This window comes from Manacus vitellinus, unplaced genomic scaffold (assembly GCF_001715985.3).
Source record: "Manacus vitellinus isolate BGI_N305 unplaced genomic scaffold, ASM171598v3 scaffold_3_pilon, whole genome shotgun sequence".
NCBI classification, from domain to species: domain Eukaryota; kingdom Metazoa; phylum Chordata; class Aves; order Passeriformes; family Pipridae; genus Manacus; species Manacus vitellinus.
The window spans coordinates 24,984,995-25,000,896 of NW_021940535.1; positions in this window are offsets into that span (position 1 = coordinate 24,984,995).

Below are 15,902 nucleotides of genomic sequence, written 5' to 3' on the forward strand. Positions count from 1 at the left end.
GAACAGGGAAGACTGGAGATTAATGTGATCCAATGTGATATAGTACCACTTGCAAATCAGAATACCACTGAGGTACAGGTTGATAAAGCAGATGGGAATGGGACAGGCTTTGATAAAGCTCATTTTGAGCATCACACTTGCTGACTTTACAGTTCCCTTAAAAAAAAAAAAAAAAAGCTAAACTGCAACGCAACTCCCAGCTTGTTCTAGTTTTAACTTTCAAATACTGCTCTCTGGAGTAAGAGGCACCTACTGTCAGATTTTTCCATACTGTTGGAATTAATGTTAGTGGCAAGTTCTGACAATGAGAAAATGACAGTCAAACATTAATAAATGTGCCTTTATGAAGAACTAATTTTCCTGGTGTAGATGTATAATATTTTTTTGAGTATCAGTACTTTTGGTTGCAGCTCTTTTCTATTGTGAGGGGTTCTGGGGAGAACTATAGTGTGAAATGGTCTAGACTAAGTCTTTAACTGAGGTAGAAGGCAATGGTTACATTGGTATTGATTTACCTATTACAAGAAGAACATAACTGGATCTTTGGAAGCCTTGTAAACAGTAAATAAACAGCATGAGTGTGGGAACAGCAAGTTCATCTGTCTGTTTCTAAGTGACAGAACATTCTCCTGTAGTAATTAATACTGATGCTATTAGCTCACTTTAATAGAGGTGTATACAGCTTCTAATAACATGTCCACATCAAACATGACCTGAATTTCAAGTCTGACAATGCTTGTTTTAGGGCTCACTTTGTGTTATATTAATGTCTTATGTGCATCTTTAAAGCTCCAAATTTACCAAGACAAATCAAGGTTACCATCTTACAGACTTGATGGCCTGGCAATACATAGTAGGCATTTTAAAGTTATGACACCAGTAAAGAACAAAGTTCAATTTGAAGACTTATAGGAAGGTAAGCTAGCTAATGGCAGCAGAAACTTCCCTATATCCTCTTTTGCTTGCTCTTCAGAATACTTGATCTTGAAGCTGGTTTCTGGACCGTCCTGAGATGAACGTGAATTGTCCCTGTTGTGTATCTACATATGATGATGCTAACACTTGATCTACATGCAATTTTAGGGACACTGGCTCATCTATGTATTCTTCCTATTCTGTGACAAAATCTGAGAAGTCAGATGGTGTTTGTAATGTAGTTGTTACAGCACAGGGCAGTATTCTGGTGTGTTAAGTGATGCAGAGAATAACACAGAAGTCCAACACTGTACTTAATGTACTTAAAATTTACATACAAAGGACAAGCTGAATGTTTGGACATAATTTACAGTAAGAAATTATTTGCTAGCTCCCCCTTTACAGATATTTATATAATGACTTGAGGGAAGAAGTGGGATGGGTGGGTATGGAGGACATACCAGAGAGGAGGATGGCAAGTGCAGACATTTTTTTGTTGATGCTGATGTGAAGAGAATGGTGGAGGCAGTTGCTATTGCAGATGAACCAGAAACTGAGTCATGCAACTTTATCTCTTACTCCTTAATAATCATCGTATCTCACTTTCACTTTTAGGGGAGGGAAACACATCTCCAGCAGAACCACTGCTGGTGAGTCAAGCCTCACTAGTTCATAGAACCAGTTTGTAGCACCAAAAGCTTGTCTTGATCTGTTCCAGCTTTTCATCAGCAAGGAAAGAAAGGAGACATTCAGGGGGGAAGAACTGAAGTTGCAACTAATGAATCAGGTAACATAGGTAGTGTAAATGCTTTCAGAACTTTGAATGCTCTTCTTCTGCTGCTTTACCATTCCCTTACTGGGAGTTTCTTACTGTAACAAACAATGCAAACTGTTTTGTTGATGATTAGTCTTTTCTGAAAGCCTACAGTAATCTCAAGTTTTGGACCTTAACTAGAGGAAGGTTGTTTGGTTTTGGCCCAGAAGTGTGGCTGACACCCACTTGTATCATTTATCGGTTTTCTTTCTTGGGTTACAACAAAAGAGAACAATTAAAAATAAATGCAGGAGCTGACAATTAAAGTTGTTGCTCCAGTGTTACAAATACCATAACGGTACATTAAATTCTTGCGAGGTTTTATGTCTTTGGAAGGAGAAGAGTGAAAAAAAAGAATTGAAAAAAGAAGAAAAAAGTTCTTTACACAGTTGGAGGCAATATTGGCAGCCTCACAGCTGCGCTGTTGATGTTGCTGTAGATACTGTTTCTGCATTCTCTAAATATGGCAAGAAAACTTGGATTTTCAGAAGTTAATTGTCATTCTGATCATGACTTAAATCAATTCTCTTTGTTTTTCCCCTTAAAAAAAGCAAGATTTTCCGATGCTTGAAACTAACAAAGAAGTTGAACTTGACACTTTCCGTTAAAGTTTCTCTGAAGTTTGATCTCTATAAACGTTTAACTGTCTGTGTTCCCCTGGACTACAAATGAAGAGTTGTATTGAATTTTGAGTTGAGACAAGATTTTTGAGTATAGAGAACAGACATTTGTACAGCTTCCCATGAGGCCAGATGAATTCATATTTGTTTGCACAGCCTTTCTGTTAGTTTTTTTCAGGGTGCATTCTAGTACAACTTGTGTCACATAACAAAGAGTAGGTTAGAAAGGAAAACTGTATTTTGTCCTATAAATATATTGATAGTTACACCAAGGTAACTGTGGTCTGGGTTGTTTTTTTTTTCCTGTTTGAACATGAAGTTCACAACAAAGCCAATATTTACATTTGGCTGTGGTTGATAGTACTTTGTCTGTATTATGAAAAATGTAGTTCAAACTTAATCAGCTATAAGTTTCTAAAGTAGGAACTGCTACTTTGTAGTATAAATATTTTGATTCTGCAAACATGTTTCTCAGTGTATTGCATGTCTTTGGCAGAAGAGCAAGCACTCTTACAAGGAAGTATTTTTAGCTCTCATTAAAACAATTGTTTTGTACTCTCTGAAGCTTGCAATGATCTGCAGTGTTAACTTTTGCTCTTTGTCTTTTCCTTTCTTCTCTTAGAAACAAATTCTTTGCTTTTGACTTGGCACTTTACTGCTGCTCAAAATACACCACCCAAACAGCCCAGTGGATGAGCTCTAGGGAAAGGATTTTTTAAAGGGCCTAAGTAAGCTGGCTGCATTTTGGAAAGCATGAGCCTTGATCAGATCTGCCTCTGACTAAAAAGTTTGCCTTTGGAAGCATCCCAACCTTTGATAGCCCTCAGACAGTACAGACCTTTGCTGTAAAAACCTGGGGGTAGTTGCATATTCAAACCCTTAGGGTTGTATTTTCTTCTGTATACCTATGAAGAGGTTAAGTGACCTGATGCTCTCAGAATTATTATGGTTGGCTATGAAAGGACAGAAATAGTTTCATTCTAATAGGGCATATATTTTTCTTACCATAGTGTTCATTCTATTCTGCTATTTAGCTTTCAGAAACCCTGACTATTCAATAAAGCTTGAGAGACTTCAGTATCCAGTAGGCTTTGTTTATAAGGAGAAGATACTTTGTCTTCCAGATTCGTGTGAACAAAAATAAGGTTCTGGAAATAAAGCTTTGCACTTCTCCAACATTGTCAGTAAATAAGTTTTTTATAGATACAACTCATGATTCTTTTGTCCTTCATCATGCTTTTACACATAACTAAGTTAGAGTTGGGTTAAATTCAGGTTAAATTGGGTGTAAGTCTTGTCCTAAGCCAATCAATTGACCTGATGTTATACAGTCAGAAGCAATTGGAGCCTGGCAATGACTTCAAGTTCCCTGAAGCCAACTGTTCTAGGCAAAGAAGGAATAAGCTTTAGTTTTCCCACTTTAAGGACCTTTGCACTATAACATTGAATACATAGATGATCTCCTCTCATTTCCCAAACTGATATGTCTATAATGTATCATTGCTGCTAGAACCTTTCTGTTTCAGCCACAGACAGTTCATGTTGACAGAGAACTTATTTGAGAAATCTATCTACAGAAACAGCTAAAATGAACTTTCTGTACAGAAGGTGAATGAACTGCAACAGTTCTTAGTACATAGCAAAGAAATCTTGTGAACAGAGGCAAGAATGTTGGTACAAGACTCATGATCAATATCTTCCTCTTTTATGGATTATATCAGTGTATTTCATATGAATAGAAGGTTGAGCTGTGACCTTTGGTCTCTGAATCTATATGATACTTAGTAAGAATACTGTTACTGAGATAGGACTATTGCACTTCAAAGCTTCCTTGCTCCTTATTCCCTGTGTTCCTCTTTCCTTTGTATTTCCTTTCACTGGTGTCTTTGGTGTATGGGAACTTCTCCAAGAATATTCTTACTACACCTGAAATACGATGCCCCATTCAAGACCAGGATGTCATTGTGCTGCACAGATTGATTGAGGAGAACCATTTGTTTAAGAAGTTCTGGTAAGAGCCAGTCTGTCAGTACATGAGGTATGTGAGCTTCTAAGCAACAGTTAAGTTGCTTAGAAGTCTGGACTCTGAAAGAAGCAGATCTTTGTCAAATCCTTTGACCTGAGTTTCAATTAAAGTTGCATTCAGAAATAATAATGCAGCTCTATCTGCAAAGCCATAATGAGTGGGCATACCTCATTATGACACATACATACACAGCACACACAACTTCTGCTGGAGACTTGGAGTGCAGCAGTTCATGGAATGCAGGCTGCGCTACTACAGTCCCAGATTTCATTGAAAGCATGTTGTCAGAAGTAGTTATTCATGAAGCTGGCTAAATCCAGAGTCATCTTGTTTTCAAGGAGAGTTGGACTGGGCTACAGCTGACCGTGATAAGGCACAGCCTTTATTTTATTTTCATTGCTTTTATTTTCTTATAATAAAAATATTAGCGTATGGATAAATTAAAAATTGTTTATGGATCAATCAAACCAACACTTAAAGCTGGACTGAAAGAAAAAAAACAAATCTATCCTGCATCAGTAAACATGAATATCAATAAAAATTGATTGCTATCAAATTTTTGCATCCTTTTTTGTTTCAGATAACAAACCAGCAACATCTGAGCCTCTTTCACAATAATGCTGGCATATTACATTTATGCTTGAAGTTTCATTTTTTTCTCCAGAGATTTGGTGAGCTCTCTGTGGACTCAAAGTTGACCAGTTTTTTTGAAGCATTCTCCTAGGAGGACAGCTGTTTGTCTCCCTGATGAAAAAAAAGCCACAACCATAAAAACCCAACAACAAAACAAAAAGCGTGCAGGTGGTGTAGGTATTTCTAGTTTCTTCATGGAGCCTGTCGACATTAGCTTGTGGATTTGTGAAGGGGGGCATGCCTTTGCCTCTAGTGTATCTACATTCTATCCAGAGAAGCAGTTCAGGACCTCTGCCTTTCAAAGAAATTCCATATATTGTGACTGAAAACAAGTACATGGGACAATCTGCACTGATGATATATGGGATGCACTGATATCTACTTTTGATATGATTTTCTTGACATTAAATTTAGCATGTGACCTGTTTTATGTCTGTTATTCCTAAATCTCATGTTTTCCTATTTTTTTCTGAGAGGATAATTCCTCTGTCATATGTATAATTTGAAAATTCATCTTTTAATTTTGACTAGATATTAGTTAAACATGAACTCTTAGTTTTCTTGGGCCAAGGGAGTGATATTATGGACAGTTGTAAGGTTTCTGAAGTAGGGAAAAGTGTGCATGTGTTACAGATTTAAGTGAATTTGCACATTCATATTTTTACCCATGTAGCATTTCTTACTTACCAAAATATGCAGATGGTCACAGATTAGTTGTATAGTCATCTGTATTGTGGTTATTTCTATCTCAGTTCAATGCCTGGTTTGCAAAACCATTGTCATAAATGATCCCAAAATAGAGCCCAGCATCATCATATTCACTCCTGATTTATATTTATCCTATAAATCTGTGGTTGTACAATGTTATGATGATGAATGTGAGGACAAGCTGTTGCAAATAACTTTTTATCTTTAATAATTAAGTGTAGCAAATGTCTTTTCTCAGGCAAAACAAATTTCCCAAAGGCTGTTTTCTCATTTTATGAACAAATCTTAGGAACAGAAGAGTAATTACTGTATTTGTGAGACAAGCATTCAGATTTTGGAATTGCACTTGAAAGAAACAATAGTTGAAAGATGTTGGCAAAGTGTACTGAATTCAAATACCAGTAACATAACAGCAATAAGAGAGTGATCTGTTTCATGAAGGAAGAATAAATATTCATTTAGTCTGATAAAAATTGCCTATTTTTAGTCAAATAGTAGCTGTGGATGTAAAGTGGAAAAAGAATAGGCTAAATACCTTTGCAGTGTCTTCTATGAGAGTTCATGCTGAGCTTGAGGTAGGCTGCACTCTTAAACATTTTCATGTTTCACCTTAAACATTCAGGTTGTGAATGCAGCAAGGCACTTCAGCATCAGCAGCAAGGAACCATAGATACAAGCAGTGTTTCTTCATATCATAAAGATACGTGAAAACTTGCTGAAGGATTCTTTCCCTCAGCATTTTTCTTTTGAATGTTTATAATTCTATAATGAGAAATGTGACAAAAGAAAAAAATATACTTTAATTTTCTGTAGTATTTTTAATTTGGTGGTTTTTTCTTGCCTCTGGGCAAAAATTTTCTGTAGATAATATTTCTAGTGGTTAGGAAAACTTGAGTACATATGGTTAAGATACCTCAGATTTTGCTCTTTGGTTTTTTTTTTTAATTATTAATGCAATTATTTATGGTTAGACTTGGTTTGTTTCCTTACTGGAGCACACTTTGGAAAATGGTTTAAAAAAAATGAATGAATATATGGAAAACTGACTAGGAGAGAAGTATTAAAAAAAAGAGAAAAAACTGGTTATTTCTTCATAAAGAGTACAAAAGTTGAAATTTCAGTTTAAGGAGGTTTTTGAAATGTCAAAATCTTTCCTGAGAATTAAAGGAAACTTGAAATTTTCTCTTTAAAGGCATTTATCTCATCTCCCCATTAGGTATTTTCAGTCCATTCAAAATACTTCTCAAGTTTTTTGGAGTATGATATAAATTATTTAAAATACTTCTCGTTTGAAATAGAGAAGTATTCCATTCTTTGTATCTGAATTGCATGGTTGGGTACTGAAGGCTTTGTTTCCTCCCAAATTCATATTGGTGAAATTGACTGAATTTTTTAGTTGGTTTTTTTTTTGTTGGTGGTAGGTTTGGTTTTTTTTTTTCAACTGTGTCAGAATGTGATTCCAAGAAAACCGCTCTCCTCCACAGTGACTTTACACTTTCTATATCAAATCAGTATAGTACTTGGAAAAGTCTGGCTTGTGAAAGAGTTCTGCCTGTTCTCATGCAATGCCACATGGTGGAGTATTGCTTTTTCTTTCAGGCCTTTTCCCCACATCTGTCATCTAAAAAATTCAAAACTTCTGTGAACCTGTGTTTGATGAGAAGAAGTATTTCAGCTAACTGAAATAAGACCAGAAGAGACAAACAGAATTTGTATGTGCTCTGTATAGCAGCATCAAAAACTTTGTATCTACTCTAGCTGCTGTGACCATGTTGGTTTGGTTTATTTTCTAGTTTTCATATATCTTGAAGTGCAGTTAATACATGTATTCATCCAGTTTTTCACTATTCATATTTCATATTCTTCCCTAATTTGTTTGTGTAGGAAAAGGGACTTATGTGGCCAAGCTGTGAATACAAGCACATGCAAATGCTGTGGTGTGTAGGTGCATTTGTTTGTCCTTCTTTAGTAAAGTTTTAGTTAATGGCAGTTTAGTTTGCAGACCTCTGTCTACTTAAGTGAAAGACTGAATCCCTATAAGTTTCATGGGAATTAGTTGTTGGACAGAGGAGAGAAATTGTATTAGTTCCTCTCTTTGAAGAAAAAGTGACCCAAGTCCCTGTGTGGACTCCATGGCAGTGGGAAAAGCTTGAGGCAGAACTTTACACCTCATTAGGCATGAGGGAAAGGGAAGGGAGGCATCCTTAGTTCTGGTGCTGAGGAAACAACTTGGTTTTGTCTTTCCTGCACTTGGGGGTTTTTTTTGGTCTTTTACAACAGAGAATTATTTTGTGTTTATTCACGCCTCTGTTTTTTTTCCGGGTTTGCTGTAGAGTAGTTTGTTCTCCTTGGGAACAAGTTAAAAAGAGGCTGAAAAGTCCATGTTATTCTTGAGTTCATAAAGGCACTTTAGTTTTCACATAAGCCCACTGTTAATCATCAAAAGCTCAGTATCAGTCATGTCAAATATCAATGGCTGATGTAAGACCTGGAATTAAGATTTTAAAGAGCAAAAAAGAGGTGGGGGGATTTCTCTGCATACCACAAACCTGTGTAGGCTGCTGTGCTATGACAATACCACTAGTAGACATATTTGAAATATATTAATGTAAAAAGGCTGACATCAGATTACTCTTTTAGCCCTCTTTACTGTATCAGTCACAAAGTAAAATACAGAAATTTTCTTGGTGGTTGAGACCATAACCCAGTTGACTGCATTGAAATACAGTAATGTGCTCAATTACACTTTGCCTTGTGCTTAATAAGGTAGTCTTAAGTGCTTGTCTGTAGAGCTTCACTGGGAAGGTTAAAAGGTGTCTTAATCCTCCTTAGTGTGTTGAGTAATGTTCCCACCCAAATATAAATCCATGTGTTTTACATCTGAGCAGTATAACCATTAGAATTTTTCAGAAAAGGTGAATAACAAATTCTTTACCTCTAGTAATGGATTACATTTTGAAAGAAAACTGAGCCCTGCTTATGGAATGGTTGTGGGGATTTTTCTTTGAGAGAGGTTTCAGGCTTGTGTGCGTGGGGACTCAAAAACATCCATAAGACTTTGCCATTGTGTGTGTGAACATTGGTCATAGAACAGGATAGAGTATGAAACTGTGCTTATGTTATGTGTGTGCTCTGAAGTGGATGTGGATCTAGCTCAGATTGCTTCAGACTTGGTCATTAAGGTATTCATTGATTTATTTTAGGAATTGCATGATTTTTTAAGTTTAACTAGAGAGTGGAATTAAGGGGATTCTCTTAAAATTCAAATGTTAAAAGACTAATTAATAATCTTAGAGGCAGCACTGAATAAATCTGCTATGAAAGACAGATAATGGGATATAATGGAACTGTGCACTAAACTATGGAAGATATTCACATTGCTTTCTAGTGGATGGAATATTAAAATTAGTGTAGGACCCTATCAAGAAAAACAGCCTACGTGGGACCAGTTTTTGTGCAGTTCTGCTTAGTAAAACTCTAGAAAACAGAAGTTTCTCTTTGATAGATGCCACCCATGCTTAAAGACTTACTAAGAAGTGCCTTTCTCCACTGAGCTATTTCATCTACTCTTAGTCTTGAAACACTCACAATATATTTTGAAAAAAATATATTTTGAAAAAAAAATTTCAAAATGTCTTTCTGTAAAAAGTCCTTAGTGCTGGCAAATTGGCAGTGTTTCTTTTTTCAGCTACAAAACTTAATCTAAACCACTTTTTCCCCTTGAGCTGGCAGATTTTGTAATTGGAAAAACTTTGAACACAAATTATAAGGAGAGTACTATTCTCACTAGTTTAATATAAAATTAACAGACTGCTTGTGAGATCAGAACTAAAATATTGTTTAAGTGACAAATCAAGTAAATTCTTAGTTCTGTGTGTCTGTGCAATTTATGTAGTATGATTCATAGCAGTATGCAGCAAAGCCAAGATGGGGAATAGTGGGACTTCTGATGATGGCCTGAACCTAAGACAGTTAAGAGGGTATGGTTAGGAGGTTACAGGAGAGTAAAACTGTGATCTCAGTCTGCTCTCCATAACATAATGTATCAATCTGATCAGTATCAGAAGAAATAGAAATGGTGTTATCTTAGTATTTTATGCTAATTTAGACTGAATGTCCTGCAGTATTTTTTGGCACTGTGCTAGTGGTGTGTCAGCTGTCTCCAGGGGCCCTTGTCAAAAGCAGAGGAAAGTCTCTTGCTGTGCCAATACTGTAAAATAAATAACATTCTCAGAAGATTAATACAGAGCTGGAGCACAGAGTGTTACTAGTGTCATAAAACAGACAGTAAAAGGGTTGCATTCTAGAAGGCAAGACTAAGGAAATGACTGATTGCAGGGAAGGATAAGTTTGTTGATCTGGAAACATCATTTGAGAAAGAAATGATGAGCAAGTGTCCAACAGTTGGGAAGTTATGAAGGGACGCGCGTTCAAAATGCAGCTCTATAGCTGAACTTCTTCCAAGCACATTAACATTGTTTGGTCTGGAAATCTCATGAATCTGAATTGTGTTTTGAATTTACACTTATCAGTATTGCTGTTGTTTAGGCTGAATGTGATATTAAAGAAATGCTATCTGGAGTGCCTTTTTTCCCCTGTATTCATAGTCTCATTTTTAGCTGAAACTGCTAAGATAAATAGTGTATTAATTACTTAAAGGAAAAAAAAAAGCTCCAAATGTATGTATTGTGGGGTGACAACTAAATTCCTGTCTAGTTTTCTTGTCAGTTAAGTTTTGCATCTGATTTCCAAACTGCAGTGAAATAAGACTTATGTCTCTCTTCATCCTTCTCTACTACCCCTCGTAAATCAGAGAGCAATCAGCAGTTCCGAACTGCTTACTGTGTGTCTACAGATGTTGTAAGTGTTGCTTAACAAGAAGTCAAACAGCTAATCATAGTCATACACACTGTAGGTAATTTATGGCTATGCCAGGGGCTCTGCCACATGCTCCACCAGCTGGATCCTGCTGTGGAGGATCAGAGGACTGTCAGGGTGAGCTGCTACCCCCATCCAGCCTGAACCCCATCTTTCCTCTCCGTGGGCTGGAGGTGTACACATAAGTGCCATCTCAATTCAAAGTATGATTGTAGCCATAGGAAGACACTACCCAAGAACTGAGTATATTCCTGTTTAATTAAAATTCTGTAGTAATTATAAAAGAAAAAATGAAGACAGTCATGAATTGAGAGAAGAACTGGCCCTTTGATGTCCTTCTTCATATCAGATAAAACATGTACATCTCAGTAACATAAATGATATTTCATCATCTTCCAATCATTAGCAGCTACTCCTGAGACAGGAATGGACTGCTGCTTAAGGCAAAAGTGATTGTTATGAGTTTTTAAGAATTTTAAGGGAGGTTCTTACCTAGACCAGGCCAAGGGCAGGCTTTCAGGACAAGCCAGAGTGAGGCATATGCACGTGCATCCAGGGTGCAAGGACACCATACCTTAGACCCTGCCCCGTCTTTGTGAGTCTCATGCAGGTTTGGGTCAATAAGTGTTAGCTTTTGTTATTTTGTTATTTTTTTTTCTATTATTCAGTTTTAAAATTGCTTTTTAGAACATGGTATGTTCTAATTGATCATTTTATTAGTATAATGGCTTTCTTCTACAACTGTTTCTCAGCTTTCTGGTTATTGGTTTGCCTGTCTTCAGTAGTTAGCAGCATCCCCAACTCTCACTTTTGGTCCCATTTGCTATGTGTTCTTTTTGTCACTACCTTTCTCAACATGACTGCAACAAATTAATCCTATTCCTTCCAATCTTCAAAGAATCACAGATTTCCTTTACTTTTATAATCGCAAACGCCTGGTTTCTGCAGCTGAAGCAAAAGTTAAATGGGAATCCCCATCTGCATTTAATGTGCACCTGGCATAATGCCTATGTTATTTCTTTAAAATAATTTCTCCCTTTTAAAAGTCAAAGTTGAAAGTCTAGCCTTGATCAAGTCAATAGGATTTTTGCCATAGAGTAGTGGGGCTACTGAAACCAACCCCAGGATCCCAGCAGGTACATTTTTATTGTTTATTTTTACCTATGAGTATCAGATTACCTCTTGTCCTTGACTGCTTCATTACTGTCTCCTTAACAGTCCTTTTAATCATCGAAAATAGGCTTAAGGTGTTCAGTCAGTTAGCAGAGGTGGGAATAAAGCTCATGAAATCCATCTATTTTAATTTCTTTTTAGGCTTAAAGAGTTTTTTATCTGTATGCACTGAGAAAAATGACTCTTCCAAATACTCCAGTGTTTTTCCCTAGCTCTAAGTACCAATTTTTTCATAAGAGAAGCCATTCCAATTTCCTCTGTTTACAGTTTATACTACCAATCTCGTGTTTTGCATGCTTTTCCTATTTTTTTTGTAATTAATAACAGTATTTACATAAGAAAACTTTTTTTACGTTCTCCAATCTATTTAACTGATCATGCATGAATAACAGTGGTGCTGTCCAAGATTACAAGAACATAAATAGCAAATCCTGAGGTCAAAACCAAGATTATGTACCTGAGGATCCAGCAAACAGGGAAAAATGGCCGTGATCTTCATTACAAAGTACTGACAAAGTCAACTGTGGTATTACTGGGAGTGTAATTTTCATTGTGGGCAAATGGAGATAGAAGAAGGTCAGTCTGTTATGGTTCCCTATTTGAAGATGTTGTTTGGGTAGCAGAATGAAATCATTTCTTTCTCATGAGTACTAGAAAATATCCCTATTCCCCTTTATGAATTTGTAATCAGCAGCATCAAGCCCTTGATGAGCTCAGCACAAAGATCTCTGCACTGGCTATTCTGGTGTAACATGATGACATTTATTCCTGTATAGTAATGGGTGGCATATTACTTTTGCTGAAGTGCTTACTCTTGGAGCAAATTGAACTTTGGTAAAGAGAAATTTCTTCCCACAAACTGATGTACACTTTAGGTACTCATCAGAAAAAAGATGCAAATTCTTCCTACCTGTGCCACCAAGTGCTAGACAGACATTTCTGATGCTTGGCTTTCTCTTAGAATATCTACATGTGCTGAATGCAAAAGAAGCTATGTTTTAATCTCTGTCTGACTTCTCAACATCATGTCTCATACAGCTTTCCCATTCCCAGGGATCTGTCCTGAAGCAGAACATCATTTCTTCTTCCCCTGCCCTTCTCTGTTTTTCATTCATATTTCATTGGGTGTTATTTTGACCCTCCAGGATCAAGCTAGTTGCTTGTGCATCATGCAATAAAACCAACTGAGCACTGAATCTTTCTTTACACTAGCTGCAATGAAGGAAGGATTAAACAATGGAAATAATCCATATTTGATGTCAGTATAGTTCAAATAGGGTGGGTGCCAGCAATGGTGACTGTGAACTTGAAAGCCCATAGTAGGCTCCTCTGCAGCTCACGGCCTTGTCTCTAAGACAGTTTGAGCATCTTGGCAAGCTTGCTGAGAAACCTGCCAGTCCTACTGTGAGGATAGCCAGCACATCAAAGAGAAGACACCAGTTCTGATTTTTTTTTAAAAAAGCAAGGCAAACACTCAAGAGCTCAGTTGCATGAATTATCGCAAAGGTGCATGGGACAAGTTAAAAAAAATTGAATACAAAGAGATGAAACTAGAAAGAAAAAATCACACTAAACTCTCACCTTCAATATTTTTTCCTTACAGCTTGATTAGTTATACCTTTCTTGTATCAGCTTTCTCTTTTAATTCCACTTCCCCCTAAATATTTTGAGGTTTGTTCTTTAATATCTATTCCTTTTTATTCCCATTTCTGTCTGTCTAGAGAAAGTAAGTTATGAATACCTACATAGCTCATAGGTGTGATGGGGACTTACAATAATAATGAATTAAATAAGAGAGGAAGCTTAACAGCACTTGTGGGATGTAAACTATTGTAGCAAAGAGGGGATCATATGTGATCTCTCTCTTTTATCAGCCCCTGTTTTACCCATACATATAATTTAGGAGGCCATTACAATATCAGAAGTTCTATTTAATGTGATATTTCTTGTCTCTTTCAAAGAAAAGGTCTTCTAGGAGCAAAATGTAGAAGGGAAAAAAGTAGGAGAAAAAGGATTTCATTGCAGACACCCTTACATGTAACGTTTCCATTCCACATTCCTAAAGAACATATAAACAATACCTAAAAGCTTTATTTATGTAAAAAATAATCCTAAACTTAATATAGCAACACTGTGAGCTTTGATCAGCTCTTGAATTTACTCCACAGCAGATATTTGGTACCCATATGCTGCTAAAATGCTACTGTATATTAACTGTTCTCCAGGCTAACTCTTGTGCCTGCACAGCCTTTGTAATTGAATTTGACCCAGAAAACCAGCATCACCTTGTTACTGAGTTCTCTGAAATGTAAGGCAAAGAGCGGAACTCCCAAGTGATTATAACTGAAATATTTTTTGCTAAATGTCAGCATCGTCTCACATAAAACCAACAATTTGATGTGGTTTTCCATACTTGCAGGCCTCAGCCATTTGGTGTGGTAATAAACATCCCCAAATCTTATGTCATTGATTGTTTGGCTTCAGCAATGATGAAACGTGGAAAACAAAATAAAGGAACATAAACCTTGTCTGAAATTTAGCCAGAGACCATGTGTGAACCATACCTGACTTTTCATACTTACAGCTCCTGACAGAAGTGACACATTCAGCCTTACCCATGTCTAGTTTATCATGTCAGTGTCTGAAACAGACAGGGGAAACCTTTCAACATTGTACTTCATAGAATTGCATCCAGACTGATAAATCTGTTTATTTTTCCTTTAAATGTGCCCTGGTTTTCATAACAGAGACAGCTTGCATGGATGCTGATGAATGGTTACTCTCCCATCACAGACCTTTATGGACACTTTGCCAAGAAACTTGTTTTGTGAATTCCTCAGCTTCTTTTTTTATTTTTTCTCAGCACCTGAAAACTTGCAACTGGCTTGGCTTGAAAGCTGCCTTGGAAATTTTACTAAGGCTCTTACTTTGATAGCTAAAAATGACCTTGAAGAATGATTAATGCTGTGTAGGGGTTGATGACATAAATCTGTTAAAATGTGCCTGATGTACAGCTTCACATGCAAGAATGTTATAGCCATACTCCTGTACTAACACAGTGACATTGAACAGAGTGTAGCAGATATGAAATCTAAAAAATCATTAAAAAAAAGAACCTCCAGAAGGATCAGAATTTTTTTTTTAATTTGTTACCAAGAAAATGCTTCTGGCAAGAGAATATAAATTTAAAGAAAAATAAAAACAGAGCTCTTAAGGTACATGGACACATATTCTCTAACTCACATAATTCTAGTAGTTGTTACTGAGAATGTGGGTATTTGCCCCAGGAATGAAACGTCCACTCTTTCTGTATGGTACTGTTTGTAATTCAAAACAATAACAAGCTAAAGTTAAAAAAGAATAAAAGGCCAATTCAGCAGCTGAAGAATTAGATCCATCCTTTGTCTTAAATGTGTCTGTGCAAATCTGTCCATTGCTAGTCATTTTGGATGTAGATATTTAGAAAACAAAGGTTAATGCCTTCCTAACCTAAAAAAGAAAATATAAAACATAAGGAGATAGCTGAAGGAGGGATGATATACTTTACTGGACTGGTAAGAAATGAACAGAAGTTGCTATCCTCAGCCAGAGAAAGTGCATGTCTTACTATTTTACCTTTGTGACTATGGGAAATTAGCTGAATAATTAGATTTGCAGAGGAGCAACTTGGTGCAGTTTCTAGATAGGAGGTCTCAACAGTAGCTCACCCTTTGCTTATTCATGTGGAATTACATTCATGATCTTTTTGCTGTATATTGGCAATCTGTGTCTATCAAACATTTTTTTGTCCCAGTGTGTTTTCCTTTGCCTTCAGCAAAATTTTGGATAGTCTGATGAGGGATAGATGAGTATTCTAGAAGTACTTAAACTACAGTGCTCTGTGCCAGGCCATCTTTCCTGTTGCAAAGATCAGTCAGTGTGCTTCCATTTACAGCCTCATCCCTTTCACCAGCTTCCATGTCCACCAACATTACAGGTCTTTGTGGCTGCACAAAGCTGGAGAAGCCTCCAACTGCAATTTTAACAATAAAATAAATATTCTCAACACAAACAGACTATTTTAGTTTCTACATCTGATAGTTTGGCACCTTTCACATCACTAAATTAGTTTGAAACATTCATCATTACACATGCT